A 27,901-nucleotide genomic window follows, 5' to 3' on the forward strand; every position below is an offset into this window, starting at 1 on the left:
GGGCTTAGGGTTTTTTTCAAAGAAATCTTTTTCTGCCGGTTAAGTTTCGGAGGGCTGATTTCTTTTCCTGTGATAAAAAGCCTTCTGTTTCGACCGCGAAACCTCTCAGGGGAGCATTTGCAACCGTTTGGTAGCATTTTTGAGTGAATTGCTGAAAGTCAGATTTTGGATGAAATTGTGACCCCCAGGGCTTAGGGATTTTTTCAAAAAATCTTTTTCTGCCAGATAAGTTGTGGAGGGCTGATTTCTTTTCCTGTGATAAAAAGCCTTCTGTTTCGACTGCCAAACCTTTCAGGGGAGCATTTGCAACCGTTTGGCACCATTTTTGAGTAAATTGCCGAAAGTCAGATTTTGGATGAAATTGTGACCCCGTGGCTTAGGGATTTTTTCAAAAAAATCTTTTTTTGCCGGTTAAGTTGTGGAGGGCTAATTTCTTTTCCTGTGATAAAAAGCCTTCTGTTTCGACCGCCAAACCTCTCAGGGGAGCATTTGTAACCGTTTGGTAGCATTTTTGAGTAAATTGACGAAAGTCAGATTTTTGCAGAAATTGTGACCTTAGGGATTTTTTCAAAAAAATCTTTTTCTGCCAGATAAGTTGTGGAGGGCTAATTTCTTTTCCTGTGATAAAAATCCTTCTGTTTCGACCGCCAAATCTTTCAGGGGAGCATTTGCAACCATTTGGCACCATTTTTGAGTAAATTGCCGAAAGTCAGATTTTTTATGAAATTTTGACCCCGGGGCTTAGGGATTTTTTCAAAAAATCTTTTTCTGCCGGTTAAGTTTTGGAGGGCTGATTTCTTTTCCTGTGATAAAAAGCCTTCTGTTTCGACCACGAAACCTTTCAGGGGAGCATTTGCAACCGTTTGGCACTATTTTAGAGTGAATTGCTGAAAGTCAGATTTTGAATGAAATTGTGACCCCGGGGCTTAGGGATTTTTTTCAAAAAAATCTTTTTCTGCCAGTTAAGTTGTAGAAGGCTGATTTCTTTTCCTGTGTTAAAAAGCCTTCTGTTTCGAACGCCAAACCTCTCAGGGGAGCATTTGCAACCGTTTGGTAGCATTTTTGAGTGAATTGCTGAAAGTCAGATTTTGGATGAAATTGTGACCCCCAGGGCTTAGGGATTTTTTCAAAAAATCTTTTTCTGCCAGATAAGTTGTGGAGGGCTGATTTCTTTTCCTGTGATAAAAAGCCTTCTGTTTCGACTGCCAAACCTTTCAGGGGAGCATTTGCAACCATTTGGCATCATTTTTGAGTAAATTGCCGAAAGTCAGATTTTTGATGAAATTGTGACCCCGGGGCTTTGGGATTTTTTCAAAAAAATCTTTTTTTGCCGGTTAAGTTGTGGAGGGCTAATTTCTTTTCCTGTGATAAAAAGCCTTCTGTTTCGACCGCCAAACCTCTCAGGGGAGCATTTGCAACCGTTTGGTAGCATTTTTGAGTAAATTGCCGAAAGTCAGATTTTTGCGGAAATTGTGACCCCGGGGCTTAGGGATTTTTTCAAAAAAATCTTTTTCTGCCGGTTAAGTTGTTGAGGGCTGATTTCTTTTCCTGTGATAAAAAGCCTTCTGTTTCGACCGCCAAACCTCTCAGGGGGGCAGTTGCAACCGTTAGGCACCATTTTTAAGTTAGTTGCCGAAAGTCAGATTTTGGATGAAATTGTGACCCCGGGGCTTAGGTTTTTTTTCAAAGAAATCTTTTTCTGCCGGTTAAGTTTCGGAGGGCTGATTTCTTTTCCTGTGATAAAAAGCCTTCTGTTTCGACCGCGAAACCTCTCAGGGGAGCATTTGCAACCGTTTGGCACGATTTTTGAGTGAATTGCTGAAAGTCAGATTTTGGATGAAATTGTGACCCCGGGGCTTAGGGATTTTTTCAAAGAAATCTTTTTCTGCCGGTTAAGTTGTGGAGGGCTTATTTCTTTTCCTGTGATAAAAAGCCTTCTGTTTCGACTGCCAAACCTTTCAGGGGAGCATTTGCAACCATTTGGCCCTATTTTTGAGTAAATTGCCGAAAGTCAGATTTTTCCTGAAATTGTGACCCCGGGGCTTAGGGATTTTTTCAAAAAAAACTTTTTCTGCCGGTTAAGTTGTCGAGGGCTGATTTCTTTTCCTGTGATAAAAAGCCTTCTGTTTCGACCGCCAAACCTCTCAGGGGAGCATTTGCAACCGTTTGGTAGCATTTTTGAGTAAATTGCCGAAAGTCAGATTTTTTATGAAATTGTGACCCCGGGACTTAGGGATTTTTTCAAAAAAATCTTTTTTTGCCGGTTAAGTTGTGGAGGGCTAATTTCTTTTCCTGTGATAAAAAGCCTTCTGTTTCGACCGCCAAACCTCTCAGGGGAGCATTTGCAACCGTTTGGTAGCATTTTTGAGTAAATTGCCGAAAGTCAGATTTTTGCGGAAATTGTGACGCCGTGGCTTAGGGATTTTTTCAAAGAAATCTTTTTCTGCCGGTTAAGTTGTGGAGGGCTGATTTCTTTTCCTGTGATAAAAAGCCTTCTGTTTCGACCGCCAAACCTCTCAGGGGAGCATTTGCAACCGTTTGGTAGCATTTTTGAGTAAATTGCCGAAAGTCAGATTTTTTATGAAATTGTGACCCCGGGGCTTAGGGATTTTTTCAAAAAAATCTTTCTTTGCCGGTTAAGTTGTGGAGGGCTAATTTCTTTTCCTGTGATAAAAAGCCTTCTGTTTCGACCGCCAAACCTCTCAGGGGAGCATTTGCAACCGTTTGGTAGCATTTTTGAGTAAATTGCCGAAAGTCAGATTTTTGCGGAAATTGTGACCCCGGGGCTTAGGGATTTTTTCAAAAAAATCTTTTTCTGCCGGTTAAGTTGTCGAGGGCTGATTTCTGTTCCTGTGATAAAAAAGCCTTCTGTTTCGACCGCCAAACCTCTCAGGGGAGCATTTGCAACCGTTTGGTAGCATTTTTGAGTGAATTCCTGAAAGTCAGATTTTGGATGAAATTGTGACCCCCAGGGCTTAGGGATTTTTTCAAAAAATCTTTTTCTGCCGGTTAAGTTTTGGAGGGCTGATTTCTTTTCCTGTGATAAAAAGCCTTCTGTTTCCACCGCCAAACCTCTCAGGGGAGCATTTGCAACCGTTTGGTAGCATTTTTGAGTAAATTGCCGAAAGTCAGATTTTTGATGAAATTGTGACCCCGGGGCTTTGGGATTTTTTCAAAAAAATCTTTTTCTGCCGGTTAAGTTGTCGAGGGTTGATTTCTTTTCCTGTGATAAAAAGCCTTCTGTTTCCACCGCCAAACCTCTCAGGGGAGCATTTGCAACCGTTTGGCACGATTTTTAAGTTAGTTGCCGAAAGTCAGATTTTGGATGAAATTGTGACCCCGGGCCTTAGGGATTTTTTCAAAAAATCTTTTTCTGCCGGTTAAGTTTCGGAGGGCTGATTTCTTTTCCTGTGATAAAAAGCCTTCTGTTTCGACCGCCAAACCTCTCAGGGGAGCATTTGCAACCGTTTGGCACCATTTTTGAGTGAATTGCTGAAAGTCAGATTTTGGATGAAATTGTGACTTAGGGACTTAGGGATTTTTTCAAAAAAATCTTTTCCTGCCGGTTAAGTTGTGGAGGGCTGATTTCTTTTCCTGTGATAAAAAGCCTTCTGTTTCGACTGCCAAACCTTTCAGGGGAGCATTTGCAACCATTTGGCCCTATTTTTGAGTAAATTGCCGAAAGTCAGATTTTTCCTGAAATTGTGACCCCGGGGCTTAGGGATTTTTTCAAAAAAAACTTTTTCTGCCGGTTAAGTTGTCGAGGGCTGATTTCTTTTCCTGTGATAAAAAGCCTTCTGTTTCGACCGCCAAACCTCTCAGGGGAGCATTTGCAACCGAATGGTAGCATTTTTGAGTGAATTGCAGAAAGTCAGATTTTGGATGAAATTGTGACCCCGGGGCTTAGGGATTTTTTCCAAGAAATCTTTTTCTGCCGGTTAAGTTGTGGAGGGCTGATTTCTTTTCCTGTGATAAAAAGCCTTCTGTTTCGACCGCCAAACCTCTCAGGGGAGCATTTGCAACCGTTTGGTAGCATTTTTGAGTAAATTGCCGAAAGTCAGATTTTTGCGGAAATTGTGACCCCGGGACTTAGGGATTTTTTCAAAAAAATCTTTTCCTGCCGGTTAAGTTGTGGAGGGCTGATTTCTTTTCCTGTGATAAAAAGCCTTCTGTTTCGACTGCCAAACCTTTCAGGGGAGCATTTGCAACCATTTGGCCCTATTTTTGAGTAAATAGCCGAAAGTCAGATTTTTCCTTAAATTGTGACCCCGGGGCTTAGGGATTTTTTCAAAAAAAACTTTTTCTGCCGGTTAAGTTGTCGAGGGCTGATTTCTTTTCCTGTGATAAAAAGCCTTCTGTTTCGACCGCCAAACCTCTCAGGGGAGCATTTGCAACCGTTTGGTAGCATTTTTGAGTAAATTGCCGAAAGTCAGATTTTTTATGAAATTGTGACCCCGGGGCTTAGGGATTTTTTCAAAAAAATCTTTTTTTGCCGGTTAAGTTGTGGAGGGCTAATTTCTTTTCCTGTGATAAAAAGCCTTCTGTTTCGACCGCCAAACCTCTCAGGGGAGCATTTGCAACCGTTTGGTAGCATTTTTGAGTAATTTGCCGAAAGTCAGATTTTTGCGGAAATTGTGACCCCGGGACTTAGGGATTTTTTCAAAAAAATCTTTTCCTGCCGGTTAAGTTGTGGAGGGCTGATTTCTTTTCCTGTGATAAAAAGCCTTCTGTTTCGACTGCCAAACCTTTCAGGGGAGCATTTGCAACCATTTGGCCCTATTTTTGAGTAAATTGCCGAAAGTCAGATTTTTCCTGAAATTGTGACCCCGGGGCTTAGGGATTTTTTCAAAAAAAACTTTTTCTGCCGGTTAAGTTGTCGAGGGCTGATTTCTTTTCCTGTGATAAAAAGCCTTCTGTTTCGACCGCCAAACCTCTCAGGGGAGCATTTGCAACCGAATGGTAGCATTTTTGAGTGAATTGCTGAAAGTCAGGTTTTGGATGAAATTGTGACCCCGGGGCTTAGGGGTTTTTTCAAAAAAACTTTTTCTGCCGGTTACGTTTTGGAGGGCTGATTTCTTTTCCTGTGATAAAAAGCCTTCTGTTTCGACCGCCAAACCTCTCAGGGGAGCATTTGCAACCGTTTGGTAGCATTTTTGAGTAAATTGCCGAAAGTCAGATTTTTTATGAAATTGTGACCCCGGGGCTTAGGGATTTTTTCAAAAAAAACTTTTTCTGCCGGTTAAGTTGTCGAGGGCTGATTTCTTTTCCTGTGATAAAAAGCCTTCTGTTTCGACCGCCAAACCTCTCAGGGGAGCATTTGCAACCGAATGGTAGCATTTTTGAGTGAATTGCTGAAAGTCAGATTTTTGCGGAAATTGTGACCCCGGGACTTAGGGATTTTTTCAAAAAAATCTTTTTCTGCCGGTTAAGTTTTGGAGGGCTGATTTCTTTTCCTGTGATAAAAAGCCTTCTGTTTCGACCGCCAAACCTCTCAGGGGAGCATTTGCAACCGTTTGGTAGCATTTTTGAGTAAATTGCCGAAAGTCAGATTTTTGATGAAATTGTGACCCCGGGACTTAGGGATTTTTTCAAAAAAATCTTTTTTTGCCGGTTAAGTTGTGGAGGGCTAATTTCTTTTCCTGTGATAAAAAGCCTTCTTTTTCGACCGCCAAACCTCTCAGGGGAGCATTTGCAAACGTTTGGTAGCATTTTTGAGTAAATTGCCGAAAGTCAGATTTTTGCGGAAATTGTGACGCCGGGGCTTAGGGATTTTTTCAAAGAAATCTTTTCCTGCCGGTTAAGTTGTGGAGGGCTGATTTCTTTTCCTGTGATAAAAAGCCTTCTGTTTCGACCGCCAAACCTCTCAGGGGAGCATTTGCAACCGTTTGGTAGCATTTTTGAGTAAATTGCCGAAAGTCAGATTTTTTATGAAATTGTGACCCCGGGGCTTAGGGATTTTTTCAAAAAAAACTTTTTCTGCCGGTTAAGTTGTCGAGGGCTGATTTCTTTTCCTGTGATAAAAAGCCTTCTGTTTCGACCGCCAAACCTCTCAGGGGAGCATTTGCAACCGAATGGTAGCATTTTTGAGTGAATTGCTGAAAGTCAGATTTTTGCGGAAATTGTGACCCCGGGACTTAGGGATTTTTTCAAAAAAATCTTTTTCTGCCGGTTAAGTTTTGGAGGGCTGATTTCTTTTCCTGTGATAAAAAGCCTTCTGTTTCGACCGCCAAACCTCTCAGGGGAGCATTTGCAACCGTTTGGTAGCATTTTTGAGTAAATTGCCGAAAGTCAGATTTTTGATGAAATTGTGACCCCGGGACTTAGGGATTTTTTCAAAAAAATCTTTTTTTGCCGGTTAAGTTGTGGAGGGCTAATTTCTTTTCCTGTGATAAAAAGCCTTCTGTTTCGACCGCCAAACCTCTCAGGGGAGCATTTGCAAACGTTTGGTAGCATTTTTGAGTAAATTGCCGAAAGTCAGATTTTTGCGGAAATTGTGACGCCGGGGCTTAGGGATTTTTTCAAAGAAATCTTTTCCTGCCGGTTAAGTTGTGGAGGGCTGATTTCTTTTCCTGTGATAAAAAGCCTTCTGTTTCGACCGCCAAACCTCTCAGGGGAGCATTTGCAACCGTTTGGTAGCATTTTTGAGTAAATTGCCGAAAGTCAGATTTTTTATGAAATTGTGACCCCGGGGCTTAGGGATTTTTTCAAAAAAATCTTTTTTTGCCGGTTAAGTTGTGGAGGGCTAATTTCTTTTCCTGTGATAAAAAGCCTTCTGTTTCGACCGCCAAACCTCTCAGGGGAGCATTTGCAACCGTTTGGTAGCATTTTTGAGTAATTTGCCGAAAGTCAGATTTTTGCGGAAATTGTGACCCCGGGACTTAGGGATTTTTTCAAAAAAATCTTTTCCTGCCGGTTAAGTTGTGGAGGGCTGATTTCTTTTCCTGTGATAAAAAGCCTTCTGTTTCGACTGCCAAACCTCTCAGGGGAGCATTTGCAACCGTTTGGTAGCATTTTTGAGTAAATTGCCGAAAGTCAGATTTTTGCGGAAATTGTGACCCCGGGGCTTAGGGATTTTTTCAAAAAAATCTTTTTCTGCCGGTTAAGTTGTCGAGGGCTGATTTCTTTTCCTGTGATAAAGAGCCTTCTGTTTCGACCGCCAAACCTCTCAGGGGAGCATTTGCAACCGTTTGGTAGCATTTTTGAGTGAATTCCTGAAAGTCAGATTTTGGATGAAATTGTGACCCCCAGGGCTTAGGGATTTTTTCAAAAAATCTTTTTCTGCCGGTTAAGTTTTGGAGGGCTGATTTCTTTTCCTGTGATAAAAAGCCTTCTGTTTCGACCGCCAAACCTCTCAGGGGAGCATTTGCAACCGTTTGGTAGCATTTTTGAGTAAATTGCCGAAAGTCAGATTTTTGATGAAATTGTGACCCCGGGGCTTTGGGATTTTTTCAAAAAATCTTTTTCTGCCGGTTAAGTTTCGGAGGGCTGATTTCTTTTCCTGTGATAAAAAGCCTTCTGTTTCCACCGCCAAACCTCTCAGGGGAGCATTTGCAACTGTTTGGCACCATTTTTGAGTGAATTGCTGAAAGTCAGATTTTGGATGAAATTGTGACTTAGGGACTTAGGGATTTTTTCAAAAAAATCTTTTCCTGCCGGTTAAGTTGTGGAGGGCTGATTTCTTTTCCTGTGATAAAAAGCCTTCTGTTTCGACTGCCAAACCTTTCAGGGCAGCATTTGCAACCATTTGGCCCTATTTTTGAGTAAATTGCCGAAAGTCAGATTTTTCCTGAAATTGTGACCCCGGGGCTTAGGGATTTTTTCAAAAAAAACTTTTTCTGCCGGTTAAGTTGTCGAGGGCTGATTTCTTTTCCTGTGATAAAAAGCCTTCTGTTTCGACCGCCAAACCTCTCAGGGGAGCATTTGCAACCGAATGGTAGCATTTTTGAGTGAATTGCAGAAAGTCAGATTTTGGATGAAATTGTGACCCCGGGGCTTAGGGATTTTTTCCAAGAAATCTTTTTCTGCCGGTTAAGTTGTGGAGGGCTGATTTCTTTTCCTGTGATAAAAAGCCTTCTGTTTCGACCGCCAAACCTCTCAGGGGAGCATTTGCAACCGTTTGGTAGCATTTTTGAGTAAATTGCCGAAAGTCAGATTTTTGCGGAAATTGTGACCCCGGGACTTAGGGATTTTTTCAAAAAAATCTTTTCCTGCCGGTTAAGTTGTGGAGGGCTGATTTCTTTTCCTGTGATAAAAAGCCTTCTGTTTCGACTGCCAAACCTTTCAGGGGAGCATTTGCAACCATTTGGCCCTATTTTTGAGTAAATTGCCGAAAGTCAGATTTTTCCTTAAATTGTGACCCCGGGGCTTAGGGATTTTTTCAAAAAAAACTTTTTCTGCCGGTTAAGTTGTCGAGGGCTGATTTCTTTTCCTGTGATAAAAAGCCTTCTGTTTCGACCGCCAAACCTCTCAGGGGAGCATTTGCAACCGTTTGGTAGCATTTTTGAGTAATTTGCCGAAAGTCAGATTTTTGCGGAAATTGTGACCCCGGGACTTAGGGATTTTTTCAAAAAAATCTTTTCCTGCCGGTTAAGTTGTGGAGGGCTAATTTCTTTTCCTGTGATAAAAAGCCTTCTGTTTCGACCGCCAAACCTCTCAGGGGAGCATTTGCAACCGTTTGGTAGCATTTTTGAGTAATTTGCCGAAAGTCAGATTTTTGCGGAAATTGTGACCCCGGGACTTAGGGATTTTTTCAAAAAAATCTTTTCCTGCCGGTTAAATTGTGGAGGGCTGATTTCTTTTCCTGTGATAAAAAGCCTTCTGTTTCGACTGCCAAACCTCTCAGGGGAGCATTTGCAACCGTTTGGTAGCATTTTTGAGTAAATTGCCGAAAGTCAGATTTTTGCGGAAATTGTGACCCCGGGGCTTAGGGATTTTTTCAAAAAAATCTTTTTCTGCCGGTTAAGTTGTCGAGGGCTGATTTCTTTTCCTGTGATAAAAAGCCTTCTGTTTCGACCGCCAAACCTCTCAGGGGAGCATTTGCAACCGTTTGGTAGCATTTTTGAGTGAATTCCTGAAAGTCAGATTTTGGATGAAATTGTGACCCCCAGGGCTTAGGGATTTTTTCAAAAAATCTTTTTCTGCCGGTTAAGTTGTGGAGGGCTGATTTCTTTTCCTGTGATAAAAAGCCTTCTGTTTCGACCGCCAAACCTCTCAGGGGAGCATTTGCAACCGTTTGGTAGCATTTTTGAGTAAATTGCCGAAAGTCAGATTTTTGATGAAATTGTGACCCCGGGGCTTTGGGATTTTTTCAAAAAAATCTTTTTCTGCCGGTTAAGTTGTTGAGGGTTGATTTCTTTTCCTGTGATAAAAAGCCTTCTGTTTCCACCGCCAAACCTCTCAGGGGAGCATTTGCAACCGTTTGGCACGATTTTTAAGTTAGTTGCCGAAAGTCAGATTTTGGATGAAATTGTGACCCCGGGCCTTAGGGATTTTTTCAAAAAATCTTTTTCTGCCGGTTAAGTTTCGGAGGGCTGATTTCTTTTCCTGTGATAAAAAGCCTTCTGTTTCGACCGCCAAACCTCTCAGGGGAGCATTTGCAACCGTTTGGCACCATTTTTGAGTGAATTGCTGAAAGTCAGATTATGGATGAAATTGTGACTTAGGGACTTAGGGATTTTTTCAAAAAAATCTTTTCCTGCCGGTTAAGTTGTGGAGGGCTGATTTCTTTTCCTGTGATAAAAAGCCTTCTGTTTCGACTGCCAAACCTTTCAGGGGAGCATTTGCTACCATTTGGCCCTATTTTGGAGTAAATTGCCGAAAGTCAGATTTTTCCTGAAATTGTGACCCCGGGGCTTAGGGATTTTTTCAAAAAAAACTTTTTCTGCCGGTTAAGTTGTCGAGGGCTGATTTCTTTTCCTGTGATAAAAAGCCTTCTGTTTCGACCGCCAAACATCTCAGGGGAGCATTTGCAACCGAATGGTAGCATTTTTGAGTGAATTGCAGAAAGTCAGATTTTGGATGAAATTGTGACCCCGGGGCTTAGGGATTTTTTCCAAGAAATCTTTTTCTGCCGGTTAAGTTGTGGAGGGCTGATTTCTTTTCCTGTGATAAAAAGCCTTCTGTTTCGACCGCCAAACCTCTCAGGGGAGCATTTGCAACCGTTTGGTAGCATTTTTGAGTAAATTGCCGAAAGTCAGATTTTTGCGGAAATTGTGAACCCGGGGCTTAGGGATTTTTTCAAAAAAAACTTTTTCTGCCGGTTAAGTTGTCGAGGGCTGATTTCTTTTCCTGTGATAAAAAGCCTTCTGTTTCGACCGCCAAACCTCTCAGGGGAGCATTTGCAACCGTTTGGTAGCATTTTTGAGTAATTTGCCGAAAGTCAGATTTTTGCGGAAATTGTGACCCCGGGACTTAGGGATTTTTTCAAAAAAATATTTTCCTGCCGGTTAAGTTGTGGAGGGCTGATTTCTTTTCCTGTGATAAAAAGCCTTCTTTTTCGACTGCCAAACCTCTCAGGGGAGCATTTGCAACCGTTTGGTAGCATTTTTGAGTAAATTGCCGAAAGTCAGATTTTTGCGGAAATTGTGACCCCGGGGCTTAGGGATTTTTTCAAAAAAATCTTTTTCTGCCGGTTAAGTTGTCGAGGGCTGATTTCTTTTCCTGTGATAAAAAGCCTTCTGTTTCGACCGCCAAACCTCTCAGGGGAGCATTTGCAACCGTTTGGTAGCATTTTTGAGTAAATTGCCGAAAGTCAGATTTTTTATGAAATTGTGACCCCGGGGCTTAGGGATTTTTTCAAAAAAATCTTTTTTTGCCGGTTAAGTTGTGGAGGGCTAATTTCTTTTCCTGTGATAAAAAGCCTTCTGTTTCGACCGCCAAACCTCTCAGGGGAGCATTTGCAACCGTTTGGTAGCATTTTTGAGTAATTTGCCGAAAGTCAGATTTTTGCGGAAATTGTGACCCCGGGACTTAGGGATTTTTTCAAAAAAATCTTTTCCTGCCGGTTAAGTTGTGGAGGGCTGATTTCTTTTCCTGTGATAAAAAGCCTTCTGTTTCGACTGCCAAACCTTTCAGGGGAGCATTTGCAACCATTTGGCCCTATTTTTGAGTAAATTGCCGAAAGTCAGATTTTTCCTGAAATTGTGACCCCGGGGCTTAGGGATTTTTTCAAAAAAACACTTTTTCTGCCGGTTAAGTTGTCGAGGGCTGATTTCTTTTCCTGTGATAAAAAGCCTTCTGTTTCGACCGCCAAACCTCTCAGGGGAGCATTTGCAACCGAATGGTAGCATTTTTGAGTGAATTGCTGAAAGTCAGGTTTTGGATGAAATTGTGACCCCGGGGCTTAGGGGTTTTTTCAAAAAATCTTTTTCTGCCGGTTAAGTTTTGGAGGGCTGATTTCTTTTCCTGTGATAAAAAGCCTTCTGTTTCGACCGCCAAACCTCTCAGGGGAGCATTTGCAACCGTTTGGTAGCATTTTTGAGTAAATTGCCGAAAGTCAGATTTTTTATGAAATTGTGACCCCGGGGCTTAGGGATTTTTTTAAAAAAAACTTTTTCTGCCGGTTAAGTTGTCGAGGGCTGATTTCTTTTCCTGTGATAAAAAGCCTTCTGTTTCGACCGCCAAACCTCTCAGGGGAGCATTTGCAACCGAATGGTAGCATTTTTGAGTGAATTGCTGAAAGTCAGATTTTTGCGGAAATTGTGACCCCGGGGCTTAGGGATTTTTTCAAAAAAATCTTTTTCTGCCGGTTAAGTTTTGGAGGACTAATTTCTTTTCCTGTGATAAAAAGCCTTCTGTTTCGACCGCCAAACCTCTCAGGGGAGCATTTGCAACCGTTTGGTAGCATTTTTGAATAAATTGCCGAAAGTCAGATTTTTTATGAAATTGTGACCCCGGGGCTTAGGGATTTTTTCAAAAAAATCTTTTTTTGCCGGTTAAGTTGTGGAGGGCTAATTTCTTTTCCTGTGATAAAAAGCCTTCTGTTTCGACCGCCAAACCTCTCAGGGGAGCATTTGCAACCGTTTGGTAGCATTTTTGAGTAATTTGCCGAAAGTCAGATTTTTGCGGAAATTGTGACCCCGGGACTTAGGGATTTTTTCAAAAAAATCTTTTCCTGCCGGTTAAGTTGTGGAGGGCTGATTACTTTTCCTGTTATAAAAAGCCTTCTGTTTCGACTGCCAAACCTTTCAGGGGAGCATTTGCAACCATTTGGCCCTATTTTTGAGTAAATTGCCGAAAGTCAGATTTTTCCTGAAATTGTGACCCCGGGGCTTAGGGATTTTTTCAAAAAAACACTTTTTCTGCCGGTTAAGTTGTCGAGGGCTGATTTCTTTTCCTGTGATAAAAAGCCTTCTGTTTCGACCGCCAAACCTCTCAGGGGAGCATTTGCAACCGAATGGTAGCATTTTTGAGTGAATTGCTGAAAGTCAGGTTTTGGATGAAATTGTGACCCCGGGGCTTAGGGGTTTTTTCAAAAAATCTTTTTCTGCCGGTTAAGTTTTGGAGGGCTGATTTCTTTTCCTGTGATAAAAAGCCTTCTGTTTCGACCGCCAAACCTCTCAGGGGAGCATTTGCAACCGTTTGGTAGCATTTTTGAGTAAATTGCCGAAAGTCAGATTTTTTATGAAATTGTGACCCCGGGGCTTAGGGATTTTTTCAAAAAAAACTTTTTCTGCCGGTTAAGTTGTCGAGGGCTGATTTCTTTTCCTGTGATAAAAAGCCTTCTGTTTCGACCGCCAAATCTCTCAGGGGAGCATTTGCAACCGAATGGTAGCATTTTTGAGTGAATTGCTGAAAGTCAGATTTTTGCGGAAATTGTGACCCCGGGACTTAGGGATTTTTTCAAAAAAATCTTTTTCTGCCGGTTAAGTTTTGGAGGGCTGATTTCTTTTCCTGTGATAAAAAGCCTTCTGTTTCGACCGCCAAACCTCTCAGGGGAGCATTTGCAACCGAATGGTAGCATTTTTGAGTGAATTGCTGAAAGTCAGATTTTGGATGAAATTGTGACCCCGGGGCTTAGGGATTTTTTCAAAAAATCTTTTTCTGCCGGTTAAGTTTTGGAGGACTAATTTCTTTTCCTGTGATAAAAAGCCTTCTGTTTCGACCGCCAAACCTCTCAGGGGAGCATTTGCAACCGTTTGGTAGCATTTTTGAGTAAATTGCCGAAAGTCAGATTTTTGCGGAAATTGTGACCCCGGGGCTTAGGGATTTTTTCAAAGAAATCTTTTTCTGCCGGTTAAGTTGTGGAGAGCTGATTTCTTTTCCTGTGATAAAAAGCCTTCTGTTTCGACCGCCAAACCTCTCAGGGGAGCATTTGCAACCGTTTGGTAGCATTTTTGAGTAAATTGCCGAAAGTCAGATTTTTGCGGAAATTGTGACCCCGGGGCTTAGGGATTTTTTCAAAAAAATCTTTTTTTGCCGGTTAAGTTGTGGAGGGCTAATTTCTTTTCCTGTGATAAAAAGCCTTCTGTTTCGACCGCCAAACCTCTCAGGGGAGCATTTGCAACCGTTTGGTAGCATTTTTGAGTAATTTGCCGAAAGTCAGATTTTTGCGGAAATTGTGACCCCGGGACTTAGGGATTTTTTCAAAAAAATCTTTTCCTGCCGGTTAAGTTGTGGAGGGCTGATTTCTTTTCCTGTGATAAAAAGCCTTCTGTTTCGACTGCCAAACCTTTCAGGGGAGCATTTGCAACCATTTGGCCCTATTTTTGAGTAAATTGCCGAAAGTCAGATTTTTCCTGAAATTGTGACCCCGGGGCTTAGGGATTTTTTCAAAAAAATCTTTTTCTGCCGGTTAAGTTGTCGAGGGCTGATTTCTTTTCCTGTGATAAAAAGCCTTCTGTTTCGACCGCCAAACCTCTCAGGGGAGCATTTGCAACCGTTTGGTAGCATTTTTGAGTGAATTGCTGAACGTCAGATTTTGGATGAAATTGTGACCCCCAGGGCTTAGGGATTTTTTCAAAAAATCTTTTTCTGCCGGTTAAGTTTTGGAGGGCTGATTTCTTTTCCTGTGATAAAAAGCCTTCTGTTTCGACCGCCAAACCTCTAAGGGGAGCATTTGCAACCGTTTGGTAGCATTTTTGAGTAAATTGCCGAAAGTCAGATTTTTGCGGAAATTGTGACCCCGGGGCTTAGGGATTTTTTCAAAAAAATCTTTTTTTGCCGGTTAAGTTGTCGAGGGTTGATTTCTTTACCTGTGATAAAAAGCCTTCTGTTTCCACCGCCAAACCTCTCAGGGGAGCATTTGCAACCGTTTGGTAGCATTTTTGAGTGAATTGCTGAAAGTCAGATTTTGGATGAGATTGTGACCCAGGGGCTTAGGGATTTTTTCAAAAAATCTTTTTCTGCCGGTTAAGTTTTGGAGGGCTGATTTCTTTTCCTGTGGTAAAAAGCCTTCTGTTTCGACCGCCAAACCTCTCAGGGGAGCATTTGCAACCGTTTGGTAGCATTTTTGAGTGAATTGCTGAAAGTCAGATTTTGGATGCGATTGTGACCCCGGGGCTTAGGGATTTTTTCAAAAAATCTTTTTCTGCCGGTTAAGTTTTGGAGGGCTGATTTCTTTACCTGTGATAAAAAGCCTTCTGTTTCCACCGCCAAACCTCTCAGGGGAGCATTTGCAACCGTTTGGTAGCATTTTTGAGTGAATTGCTGAAAGTCAGATTTTGGATGAGATTGTGACCCCGGGGCTTAGGGATTTTTTCAAAAAAAACTTTTTCTGCCGGTTAAGTTGTCGAGGGCTGATTTCTTTTCCTGTGATAAAAAGCCTTCTGTTTCGACCGCCAAACCTCTCAGGGGAGCATTTGCAACCGTTTGGTAGCATTTTTGAGTAAATTGCCGAAAGTCAGATTTTTGCGGAAATTGTGACCCCGGGGCTTAGGGATTTTTTCAAAGAAATCTTTTTCTGCCGGTTAAGTTGTGGAGGGCTGATTTCTTTTCCTGTGATAAAAAGCCTTCTGTTTCGACCGCCAAACCTCTCAGGGGAGCATTTGCAACCGTTTGGTAGCATTTTTGAGTAAATTGCCGAAAGTCAGATTTTTTATGAAATTGTGACCCCGGGGCTTAGGGATTTTTTCAAAAAAATCTTTTTTTGCCGGTTAAGTTGTGGAGGGCTAATTTCTTTTCCTGTGATAAAAAGCCTTCTGTTTCGACCGCCAAACCTCTCAGGGGAGCATTTGCAACCGTTTGGTAGCATTTTTGAGTAATTTGCCGAAAGTCAGATTTTTGCGGAAATTGTGACCCCGGGACTTAGGGATTTTTTCAAAAAAATCTTTTCCTGCCGGTTAAGTTGTGGAGGGCTGATTTCTTTTCCTGTGATAAAAAGCCTTCTGTTTCGACTGCCAAACCTTTCAGGGGAGCATTTGCAACCATTTGGCCCTATTTTTGAGTAAATTGCCGAAAGTCAGATTTTTCCTGAAATTGTGACCCCGGGGCTTAGGGATTTTTTCAAAAAAACACTTTTTCTGCCGGTTAAGTTGTCGAGGGCTGATTTCTTTTCCTGTGATAAAAAGCCTTCTGTTTCGACCGCCAAACCTCTCAGGGGAGCATTTGCAACCGAATGGTAGCATTTTTGAGTGAATTGCTGAAAGTCAGGTTTTGGATGAAATTGTGACCCCGGGGCTTAGGGGTTTTTTCAAAAAATCTTTTTCTGCCGGTTAAGTTTTGGAGGGCTGATTTCTTTTCCTGTGATAAAAAGCCTTCTGTTTCGACCGCCAAACCTCTCAGGGGAGCATTTGCAACCGTTTGGTAGCATTTTTGAGTAAATTGCCGAAAGTCAGATTTTTTATGAAATTGTGACCCCGGGGCTTAGGGATTTTTTCAAAAAAAACTTTTTCTGCCGGTTAAGTTGTCGAGGGCTGATTTCTTTTCCTGTGATAAAAAGCCTTCTTTTTCGACCGCCAAACCTCTCAGGGAAGCATTTGCAACCGTTTGGTAGCATTTTTGAGTGAATTGCTGAACGTCAGATTTTGGATGAAATTGTGACCCCCAGGGCTTAGGGATTTTTTCAAAAAATCTTTTTCTGCCGGTTAAGTTTTGGAGGGCTGATTTCTTTTCCTGTGATAAAAAGCCTTCTGTTTCGACCGCCAAACCTCTAAGGGGAGCATTTGCAACCGTTTGGTAGCATTTTTGAGTAAATTGCCGAAAGTCAGATTTTTGCGGAAATTGTGACCCCGGGGCTTAGGGATTTTTTCAAAAAAATCTTTTTCTGCCGGTTAAGTTGTCGAGGGTTGATTTCTTTACCTGTGATAAAAAGCCTTCTGTTTCCACCGCCAAACCTCTCAGGGGAGCATTTGCAACCGTTTGGTAGCATTTTTGAGTGAATTGCTGAAAGTCAGATTTTGGATGAGATTGTGACCCCGGGGCTTAGGGATTTTTTCAAAGAATCTTTTTCTGCCGGTTAAGTTTTGGAGGGCTGATTTCTTTTCCTGTGGTAAAAAGCCTTCTGTTTCGACCGCCAAACCTCTCAGGGGAGCATTTGCAACCGTTTGGTAGCATTTTTGAGTGAATTGCTGAAAGTCAGATTTTGGATGAGATTGTGACCCCGGGGCTTCGGGATTTTTTCAAAAAATCTTTTTCTGCCGGTTAAGTTTTGGAGGGCTGATTTCTTTACCTGTGATAAAAAGCCTTCTGTTTCCACCGCCAAACCTCTCAGGGGAGCATTTGCAACCGTTTGGTAGCATTTTTGAGTGAATTGCTGAAAGTCAGATTTTGGATGAGATTGTGACCCCGGGGCTTAGGCATTTTTTCAAAGAAATCTTTTTCTGCCGGTTAAGTTGTGGAGGGCTGATTTCTTTTCCTGTGATAAAAAGTTTTCTGTTTCGACCGCCAAACCTCTCAGGGGAGCATTTGCAACCGTTTGGTAGCATTTTTGAGTAATTTGCCGAAAGTCAGATTTTTGCGGAAATTGTGACCCCGGGACTTAGGGATTTTTTCAAAAAAATCTTTTCCTGCCGGTTAAGTTGTGGAGGGCTGATTTCTTTTCCTGTGATAAAAAGCCTTCTGTTTCGACCGCCAAACCTCTCAGGGCAGCATTTGCAACCGTTTGGTAGCATTTTTGAGTGAATTGCTGAACGTCAGATTTTGGATGAAATTGTGAACCCGGGGCTTAGGGATTTTTTCAAAAAATCTTTTTCTGCCGGTTAAGTTTTGGAGGGCTGATTTCTTTTCCTGTGGTAAAAAGCCTTCTGTTTCGACCGCCAAACCTCTCAGGGGAGCATTTGCAACCGTTTGGTAGCATTTTTGAGTGAATTGCTGAAAGTCAGATTTTGGATGAGATTTTGACCCCGGGGCTTAGGGATTTTTTCAAAAAATCTTTTTCTGCCGGTTAAGTTTTGGAGGGCTGATTTCTTTACCTGTGATAAAAAGCCTTCTGTTTCCACCGCCAAACCTCTCAGGGGAGCATTTGCAACCGTTTGGTAGCATTTTTGAGTGAATTGCTGAAAGTCAGATTTTGGATGAGATTGTGACCCCGGGGCTTAGGCATTTTTTCAAAGAAATCTTTTTCTGCCGGTTAAGTTGTGGAGGGCTGATTTCTTTTCCTGTGATAAAAAGTTTTCTGTTTCGACCGCCAAACCTCTCAGGGGAGCATTTGCAACCGTTTGGTAGCATTTTTGAGTAAATTGCCAAAAGTCAGATTTTTTATGAAATTGTGACCCCGGGGCTTAGGGATTTTTTCAAAAAAATCTTTTTCTGCCGGTTAAGTTGTCGAGGGCTGATTTCTTTTCCTGTGATAAAAAGCCTTCTGTTTCGACCGCCAAACCTCTCAGGGAAGCATTTGCAACCGTTTGGTAGCATTTTTGATTGAATTGCTGAACGTCAGATTTTGGATGAAATTGTGACCCCCAGGGCTTAGGGATTTTTTCAAAAAATCTTTTTCTGCCGGTTAAGTTTTGGAGGGCTGATTTCTTTTCCTGTGATAAAAAGCCTTCTGTTTCGACCGCCAAACCTCTAAGGGGAGCATTTGCAACCGTTTGGTAGCATTTTTGAGTAAATTGCCGAAAGTCAGATTTTTGCGGAAATTGTGACCCCGGGGCTTAGGGATTTTTTCAAAAAAATCTTTTTCTGCCGGTTAAGTTGTCGAGGGTTGATTTCTTTACCTGTGATAAAAAGCCTTCTGTTTCCACCGCCAAACCTCTCAGGGGAGCATTTGCAACCGTTTGGTAGCATTTTTGAGTGAATTGCTGAAAGTCAGATTTTGGATGAGATTGTGACCCCGGGGCTTAGGCATTTTTTCAAAGAAATCTTTTTCTGCCGGTTAAGGTGTGGAGGGCTGATTTCTTTTCCTGTGATAAAAAGTTTTCTGTTTCGACCGCCAAACCTCTCAGGGGAGCATTTGCAACCGTTTGGTAGCATTTTTGAGTAAATTGCCGAAAGTCAGATTTTTTATGAAATTGTGACCCCGGGGCTTAGGGATTTTTTCAAAAAAATCTTTTTCTGCCGGTTAAGTTTTGGAGGGCTGATTTCTTTACCTGTGATAAAAAGCCATCTGTTTCGACCGCCAAACCTCTCAGGGAAGCATTTGCAACCGTTTGGTAGCATTTTTGAGTGAATTGCTGAACGTCAGATTTTGGATGAGATTGTGACCCCGGGGCTTAGGGATTTTTTCAAAAAATCTTTTTCTGCCGGTTAAGTTTTGGAGGGCTGATTTCTTTACCTGTGATAAAAAGCCTTCTGTTTCCACCGCCAAACCTCTCAGGGGAGCATTTGCAACCGTTTGGTAGCATTTTTGAGTGAATTGCTGAAAGTCAGATTTTGGATGAGATTGTGACCCCGGGGCTTAGGGATTTTTTCAAAAAATCTTTTTCTGCCGGTTAAGTTTTGGAGGGCTGATTTCTTTACCTGTGATAAAAAGCCTTCTGTTTCCACCGCCAAACCTCTCAGGGGAGCATTTGCAACCGTTTGGTAGCATTTTTGAGTGAATTGCTGAAAGTCAGATTTTGGATGAGATTGTGACCCCGGGGCTTAGGCATTTTTTCAAAGAAATCTTTTTCTGCCGGTTAAGTTGTGGAGGGCTGATTTCTTTTCCTGTGATAAAAAGTTTTCTGTTTCGACCGCCAAACCTCTCAGGGGAGCATTTGCAACCGTTTGGTAGCATTTTTGAGTAATTTGCCGAAAGTCAGATTTTTGCGGAAATTGTGACCCCGGGACTTAGGGATTTTTTCAAAAAAATCTTTTCCTGCCGGTTAAGTTGTGGAGGGCTGATTTCTTTTCCTGTGATAAAAAGCCTTCTGTTTCGACCGCCAAACCTCTCAGGGGAGCATTTGCAACCGTTTGGTAGCATTTTTGAGTGAATTGCTGAAAGTCAGATTTTGGATGCGATTGTGACCCCGGGGCTTAGGGATTTTTTCAAAAAATCTTTTTCTGCCGGTTAAGTTTTGGAGGGCTGATTTCTTTACCTGTGATAAAAAGCCTTCTGTTTCCACCGCCAAACCTCTCAGGGGAGCATTTGCAACCGTTTGGTAGCATTTTTGAGTGAATTGCTGAAAGTCAGATTTTGGATGAGATTGTGACCCCGGGGCTTAGGGATTTTTTCAAAAAAAACTTTTTCTGCCGGTTAAGTTGTCGAGGGCTGATTTCTTTTCCTGTGATAAAAAGCCTTCTGTTTCGACCGCCAAACCTCTCAGGGGAGCATTTGCAACCGTTTGGTAGCATTTTTGAGTAAATTGCCGAAAGTCAGATTTTTGCGGAAATTGTGACCCCGGGGCTTAGGGATTTTTTCAAAGAAATCTTTTTCTGCCGGTTAAGTTGTGGAGGGCTGATTTCTTTTCCTGTGATAAAAAGCCTTCTGTTTCGACCGCCAAACCTCTCAGGGGAGCATTTGCAACCGTTTGGTAGCATTTTTGAGTAAATTGCCGAAAGTCAGATTTTTTATGAAATTGTGACCCCGGGGCTTAGGGATTTTTTCAAAAAAATCTTTTTTTGCCGGTTAAGTTGTGGAGGGCTAATTTCTTTTCCTGTGATAAAAAGCCTTCTGTTTCGACCGCCAAACCTCTCAGGGGAGCATTTGCAACCGTTTGGTAGCATTTTTGAGTAATTTGCCGAAAGTCAGATTTTTGCGGAAATTGTGACCCCGGGACTTAGGGATTTTTTCAAAAAAATCTTTTCCTGCCGGTTAAGTTGTGGAGGGCTGATTTCTTTTCCTGTGATAAAAAGCCTTCTGTTTCGACTGCCAAACCTTTCAGGGGAGCATTTGCAACCATTTGGCCCTATTTTTGAGTAAATTGCCGAAAGTCAGATTTTTCCTGAAATTGTGACCCCGGGGCTTAGGGATTTTTTCAAAAAAACACTTTTTCTGCCGGTTAAGTTGTCGAGGGCTGATTTCTTTTCCTGTGATAAAAAGCCTTCTGTTTCGACCGCCAAACCTCTCAGGGGAGCATTTGCAACCGAATGGTAGCATTTTTGAGTGAATTGCTGAAAGTCAGGTTTTGGATGAAATTGTGACCCCGGGGCTTAGGGGTTTTTTCAAAAAATCTTTTTCTGCCGGTTAAGTTTTGGAGGGCTGATTTCTTTTCCTGTGATAAAAAGCCTTCTGTTTCGACCGCCAAACCTCTCAGGGGAGCATTTGCAACCGTTTGGTAGCATTTTTGAGTAAATTGCCGAAAGTCAGATTTTTTATGAAATTGTGACCCCGGGGCTTAGGGATTTTTTCAAAAAAAACTTTTTCTGCCGGTTAAGTTGTCGAGGGCTGATTTCTTTTCCTGTGATAAAAAGCCTTCTGTTTCGACCGCCAAACCTCTAAGGGGAGCATTTGCAACCGTTTGGTAGCATTTTTGAGTAAATTGCCGAAAGTCAGATTTTTGCGGAAATTGTGACCCCGGGGCTTAGGGATTTTTTCAAAAAAATCTTTTTCTGCCGGTTAAGTTGTCGAGGGTTGATTTCTTTACCTGTGATAAAAAGCCTTCTGTTTCCACCGCCAAACCTCTCAGGGGAGCATTTGCAACCGTTTGGTAGCATTTTTGAGTGAATTGCTGAAAGTCAGATTTTGGATGAGATTGTGACCCCGGGGCTTAGGGATTTTTTCAAAGAATCTTTTTCTGCCGGTTAAGTTTTGGAGGGCTGATTTCTTTTCCTGTGGTAAAAAGCCTTCTGTTTCGACCGCCAAACCTCTCAGGGGAGCATTTGCAACCGTTTGGTAGCATTTTTGAGTGAATTGCTGAAAGTCAGATTTTGGATGAGATTGTGACCCCGGGGCTTCGGGATTTTTTCAAAAAATCTTTTTCTGCCGGTTAAGTTTTGGAGGGCTGATTTCTTTACCTGTGATAAAAAGCCTTCTGTTTCCACCGCCAAACCTCTCAGGGGAGCATTTGCAACCGTTTGGTAGCATTTTTGAGTGAATTGCTGAAAGTCAGATTTTGGATGAGATTGTGACCCCGGGGCTTAGGCATTTTTTCAAAGAAATCTTTTTCTGCCGGTTAAGTTGTGGAGGGCTGATTTCTTTTCCTGTGATAAAAAGTTTTCTGTTTCGACCGCCAAACCTCTCAGGGGAGCATTTGCAACCGTTTGGTAGCATTTTTGAGTAATTTGCCGAAAGTCAGATTTTTGCGGAAATTGTGACCCCGGGACTTAGGGATTTTTTCAAAAAAATCTTTTCCTGCCGGTTAAGTTGTGGAGGGCTGATTTCTTTTCCTGTGATAAAAAGCCTTCTGTTTCGACCGCCAAACCTCTCAGGGCAGCATTTGCAACCGTTTGGTAGCATTTTTGAGTGAATTGCTGAACGTCAGATTTTGGATGAAATTGTGAACCCGGGGCTTAGGGATTTTTTCAAAAAATCTTTTTCTGCCGGTTAAGTTTTGGAGGGCTGATTTCTTTTCCTGTGGTAAAAAGCCTTCTGTTTCGACCGCCAAACCTCTCAGGGGAGCATTTGCAACCGTTTGGTAGCATTTTTGAGTGAATTGCTGAAAGTCAGATTTTGGATGAGATTTTGACCCCGGGGCTTAGGGATTTTTTCAAAAAATCTTTTTCTGCCGGTTAAGTTTTGGAGGGCTGATTTCTTTACCTGTGATAAAAAGCCTTCTGTTTCCACCGCCAAACCTCTCAGGGGAGCATTTGCAACCGTTTGGTAGCATTTTTGAGTGAATTGCTGAAAGTCAGATTTTGGATGAGATTGTGACCCCGGGGCTTAGGCATTTTTTCAAAGAAATCTTTTTCTGCCGGTTAAGTTGTGGAGGGCTGATTTCTTTTCCTGTGATAAAAAGTTTTCTGTTTCGACCGCCAAACCTCTCAGGGGAGCATTTGCAACCGTTTGGTAGCATTTTTGAGTAAATTGCCAAAAGTCAGATTTTTTATGAAATTGTGACCCCGGGGCTTAGGGATTTTTTCAAAAAAATCTTTTTCTGCCGGTTAAGTTGTCGAGGGCTGATTTCTTTTCCTGTGATAAAAAGCCTTCTGTTTCGACCGCCAAACCTCTCAGGGAAGCATTTGCAACCGTTTGGTAGCATTTTTGATTGAATTGCTGAACGTCAGATTTTGGATGAAATTGTGACCCCCAGGGCTTAGGGATTTTTTCAAAAAATCTTTTTCTGCCGGTTAAGTTTTGGAGGGCTGATTTCTTTTCCTGTGATAAAAAGCCTTCTGTTTCGACCGCCAAACCTCTAAGGGGAGCATTTGCAACCGTTTGGTAGCATTTTTGAGTAAATTGCCGAAAGTCAGATTTTTGCGGAAATTGTGACCCCGGGGCTTAGGGATTTTTTCAAAAAAATCTTTTTCTGCCGGTTAAGTTGTCGAGGGTTGATTTCTTTACCTGTGATAAAAAGCCTTCTGTTTCCACCGCCAAACCTCTCAGGGGAGCATTTGCAACCGTTTGGTAGCATTTTTGAGTGAATTGCTGAAAGTCAGATTTTGGATGAGATTGTGACCCCGGGGCTTAGGCATTTTTTCAAAGAAATCTTTTTCTGCCGGTTAAGGTGTGGAGGGCTGATTTCTTTTCCTGTGATAAAAAGTTTTCTGTTTCGACCGCCAAACCTCTCAGGGGAGCATTTGCAACCGTTTGGTAGCATTTTTGAGTAAATTGCCGAAAGTCAGATTTTTTATGAAATTGTGACCCCGGGGCTTAGGGATTTTTTCAAAAAAATCTTTTTCTGCCGGTTAAGTTTTGGAGGGCTGATTTCTTTACCTGTGATAAAAAGCCATCTGTTTCGACCGCCAAACCTCTCAGGGAAGCATTTGCAACCGTTTGGTAGCATTTTTGAGTGAATTGCTGAACGTCAGATTTTGGATGAGATTGTGACCCCGGGGCTTAGGGATTTTTTCAAAAAATCTTTTTCTGCCGGTTAAGTTTTGGAGGGCTGATTTCTTTACCTGTGATAAAAAGCCTTCTGTTTCCACCGCCAAACCTCTCAGGGGAGCATTTGCAACCGTTTGGTAGCATTTTTGAGTGAATTGCTGAAAGTCAGATTTTGGATGAGATTGTGACCCCGGGGCTTAGGGATTTTTTCAAAAAATCTTTTTCTGCCGGTTAAGTTTTGGAGGGCTGATTTCTTTACCTGTGATAAAAAGCCTTCTGTTTCCACCGCCAAACCTCTCAGGGGAGCATTTGCAACCGTTTGGTAGCATTTTTGAGTGAATTGCTGAAAGTCAGATTTTGGATGAGATTGTGACCCCGGGGCTTAGGCATTTTTTCAAAGAAATCTTTTTCTGCCGGTTAAGTTGTGGAGGGCTGATTTCTTTTCCTGTGATAAAAAGTTTTCTGTTTCGACCGCCAAACCTCTCAGGGGAGCATTTGCAACCGTTTGGTAGCATTTTTGAGTAATTTGCCGAAAGTCAGATTTTTGCGGAAATTGTGACCCCGGGACTTAGGGATTTTTTCAAAAAAATCTTTTCCTGCCGGTTAAGTTGTGGAGGGCTGATTTCTTTTCCTGTGATAAAAAGCCTTCTGTTTCGACCGCCAAACCTCTCAGGGGAGCATTTGCAACCGTTTGGTAGCATTTTTGAGTGAATTGCTGAACGTCAGATTTTGGATGAAATTGTGACCCCCAGGGCTTAGGGATTTTTTCAAAAAATCTTTTTCTGCCGGTTAAGTTTTGGAGGGCTGATTTCTTTTCCTGTGATAAAAAGCCTTCTGTTTCGACCGCCAAACCTCTAAGGGGAGCATTTGCAACCGTTTGGTAGCATTTTTGAGTAAATTGCCGAAAGTCAGATTTTTGCGGAAATTGTGACCCCGGGGCTTAGGGATTTTTTCAAAAAAATCTTTTTCTGCCGGTTAAGTTGTCGAGGGTTGATTTCTTTACCTGTGATAAAAAGCCTTCTGTTTCCACCGCCAAACCTCTCAGGGGAGCATTTGCAACCGTTTGGTAGCATTTTTGAGTGAATTGCTGAAAGTCAGATTTTGGATGAGATTGTGACCCCGGGGCTTAGGGATTTTTTCAAAAAATCTTTTTCTGCCTGTTAAGTTTTGGAGGGCTGATTTCTTTTCCTGTGGTAAAAAGCCTTCTGTTTCGACCGCCAAACCTCTCAGGGGAGCATTTGCAACCGTTTGGTAGCATTTTTGAGTGAATTGCTGAAAGTCAGATTTTGGATGAGATTGTGACCCCGGGGCTTAGGGATTTTTTCAAAAAATCTTTTTCTGCCGGTTAAGTTTTGGAGGGCTGATTTCTTTACCTGTGATAAAAAGCCTTCTGTTTCCACCGCCAAACCTCTCAGGGGAGCATTTGCAACCGTTTGGTAGCATTTTTGAGTGAATTGCTGAAAGTCAGATTTTGGATGAGATTGTGACCCCGGGGCTTAGGCATTTTTTCAAAGAAATCTTTTTCTGCCGGTTAAGTTGTGGAGGGCTGATTTCTTTTCCTGTGATAAAAAGTTTTCTGTTTCGACCGCCAAACCTCTCAGGGGAGCATTTGCAACCGTTTGGTAGCATTTTTGAGTAATTTGCCGAAAGTCAGATTTTTGCGGAAATTGTGACCCCGGGACTTAGGGATTTTTTCAAAAAAATCTTTTCCTGCCAGTTAAGTTGTGGAGGGCTGATTTCTTTTCCTGTGATAAAAAGCCTTCTGTTTCGACCGCCAAACCTCTCAGGGGAGCATTTGCAACCGTTTGGTAGCATTTTTGAGTGAATTGCTGAACGTCAGATTTTGGATGAAATTGTGACCCCCAGGGCTTAGGGATTTTTTCAAAAAATCTTTTTCTGCCGGTTAAGTTTTGGAGGGCTGATTTCTTTTCCTGTGATAAAAAGCCTTCTGTTTCGACCGCCAAACCTCTAAGGGGAGCATTTGCAACCGTTTGGTAGCATTTTTGAGTAAATTGCCGAAAGTCAGATTTTTGCGGAAATTGTGACCCCGGGGCTTAGGGATTTTTTCAAAAAAATCTTTTTCTGCCGGTTAAGTTGTCGAGGGTTGATTTCTTTACCTGTGATAAAAAGCCTTCTGTTTCCACCGCCAAACCTCTCAGGGGAGCATTTGCAACCGTTTGGTAGCATTTTTGAGTGAATTGCTGAAAGTCAGATTTTGGATGAGATTGTGACCCCGGGGCTTAGGGATTTTTTCAAAAAATCTTTTTCTGCCGGTTAAGTTTTGGAGGGCTGATTTCTTTTCCTGTGGTAAAAAGCCTTCTGTTTCGACCGCCAAACCTCTCAGGGGAGCATTTGCAACCGTTTGGTAGCATTTTTGAGTGAATTGCTGAAAGTCAGATTTTGGATGAGATTGTGACCCCGGGGCTTAGGGATTTTTTCAAAAAATCTTTTTCTGCCGGTTAAGTTTCGGAGGGCTGATTTCTTTACCTGTGATAAAAAGCCTTCTGTTTCCACCGCCAAACCTCTCAGGGGAGCATTTGCAACCGTTTGGTAGCATTTTTGAGTAATTTGCCGAAAGTCAGATTTTTGCGGAAATTGTGACCCCGGGACTTAGGGATTTTTTCAAAAAAATCTTTTCCTGCCAGTTAAGTTGTGGAGGGCTGATTTCTTTTCCTGTGATAAAAAGCCTTCTGTTTCGACCGCCAAACCTCTCAGGGGAGCATTTGCAACCGTTTGGTAGCATTTTTGAGTGAATTGCTGAACGTCAGATTTTGGATGAAATTGTGACCCCCAGGGCTTAGGGATTTTTTCAAAAAATCTTTTTCTGCCGGTTAAGTTTTGGAGGGCTGATTTCTTTTCCTGTGATAAAAAGCCTTCTGTTTCGACCGCCAAACCTCTCAGGGGAGCATTTGCAACCGTTTGGTAGCATTTTTGAGTGAATTGCTGAACGTCAGATTTTGGATGAAATTGTGACCCCCAGGGCTTAGGGATTTTTTCAAAAAATCTTTTTCTGCCGGTTAAGTTTTGGAGGGCTGATTTCTTTTCCTGTGATAAAAAGCCTTCTGTTTCGACCGCCAAACCTCTAAGGGGAGCATTTGCAACCGTTTGGTAGCATTTTTGAGTAAATTGCCGAAAGTCAGATTTTTGCGGAAATTGTGACCCCGGGGCTTAGGGATTTTTTCAAAAAAATCTTTTTCTGCCGGTTAAGTTGTCGAGGGTTGATTTCTTTACCTGTGATAAAAAGCCTTCTGTTTCCACCGCCAAACCTCTCAGGGGAGCATTTGCAACCGTTTGGTAGCATTTTTGAGTGAATTGCTGAAAGTCAGATTTTGGATGAGATTGTGACCCCGGGGCTTAGGGATTTTTTCAAAAAATCTTTTTCTGCCGGTTAAGTTTTGGAGGGCTGATTTCTTTTCCTGTGGTAAAAAGCCTTCTGTTTCGACCGCCAAACCTCTCAGGGGAGCATTTGCAACCGTTTGGTAGCATTTTTGAGTGAATTGCTGAAAGTCAGATTTTGGATGAGATTGTGACCCCGGGGCTTAGGGATTTTTTCAAAAAATCTTTTTCTGCCGGTTAAGTTTTGGAGGGCTGATTTCTTTACCTGTGATAAAAAGCCTTCTGCTTCCACCGCCAAACCTCTCAGGGGAGCATTTGCAACCGTTTGGTAGCATTTTTGAATGAATTGCTGAAAGTCAGATTTTGGATGAGATTGTGACCCCAGGGCTTAGGCATTTTTTCAAAGAAATCTTTTTCTGCCGGTTAAGTTGTGGAGGGCTGATTTCTTTTCCTGTGATAAAAAGTTTTCTGTTTCGACCGCCAAACCTCTCAGGGGAGCATTTGCAACCGTTTGGTAGCATTTTTGAGTAATTTGCCGAAAGTCAGATTTTTGCGGAAATTGTGACCCCGGGACTTAGGGATTTTTTCAAAAAAATCTTTTCCTGCCGGTTAAGTTGTGGAGGGCTGATTTCTTTTCCTGTGATAAAAAGCCTTCTGTTTCGACTGCCAAACCTTTCAGGGGAGCATTTGCAACCATTTGGCCCTATTTTTGAGTAAATTGCCGAAAGTCAGATTTTTCCTGAAATTGTGACCCCGGGGCTTAGGGATTTTTTCAAAAAAAACTTTTTCTGCCGGTTAAGTTGTCGAGGGCTGATTTCTTTTCCTGCGATAAAAAGCCTTCTGTTTCGACCGCCAAACCTCTCAGGGGAGCATTTGCAACCGAATGGTAGCATTTTTGAGTGAATTGCAGAAAGTCAGATTTTGGATGAAATTGTGACCCCGGGGCTTAGGGATTTTTTCCAAGAAATCTTTTTCTGCCGGTTAAGTTGTGGAGGGCTGATTTCTTTTCCTGTGATAAAAAGCCTTCTGTTTCGACCGCCAAACCTCTCAGGGGAGCATTTGCAACCGTTTGGTAGCATTTTTGAGTAAATTGCCGAAAGTCAGATTTTTGCGGAAATTGTGACCCCGGGACTCAGGGATTTTTTCAAAAAAATCTTTTCCTGCCGGTTAAGTTGTGGAGGGCTGATTTCTTTTCCTGTGATAAAAAGCCTTCTGTTTCGACTGCCAAACCTTTCAGGGGAGCATTTGCAACCATTTGGCCCTATTTTTGAGTAAATTGCCGAATGTCAGATTTTTCCTGAAATTGTGACCCCGGGGCTTAGGGATTTTTTCAAAAAAAACTTTTTC

The sequence above is a fragment of the Podarcis melisellensis genome, assembly GCF_964234715.1.
Source record: "Podarcis melisellensis genome assembly, chromosome: 10".
Lineage (NCBI taxonomy): Eukaryota > Metazoa > Chordata > Lepidosauria > Squamata > Lacertidae > Podarcis > Podarcis melisellensis.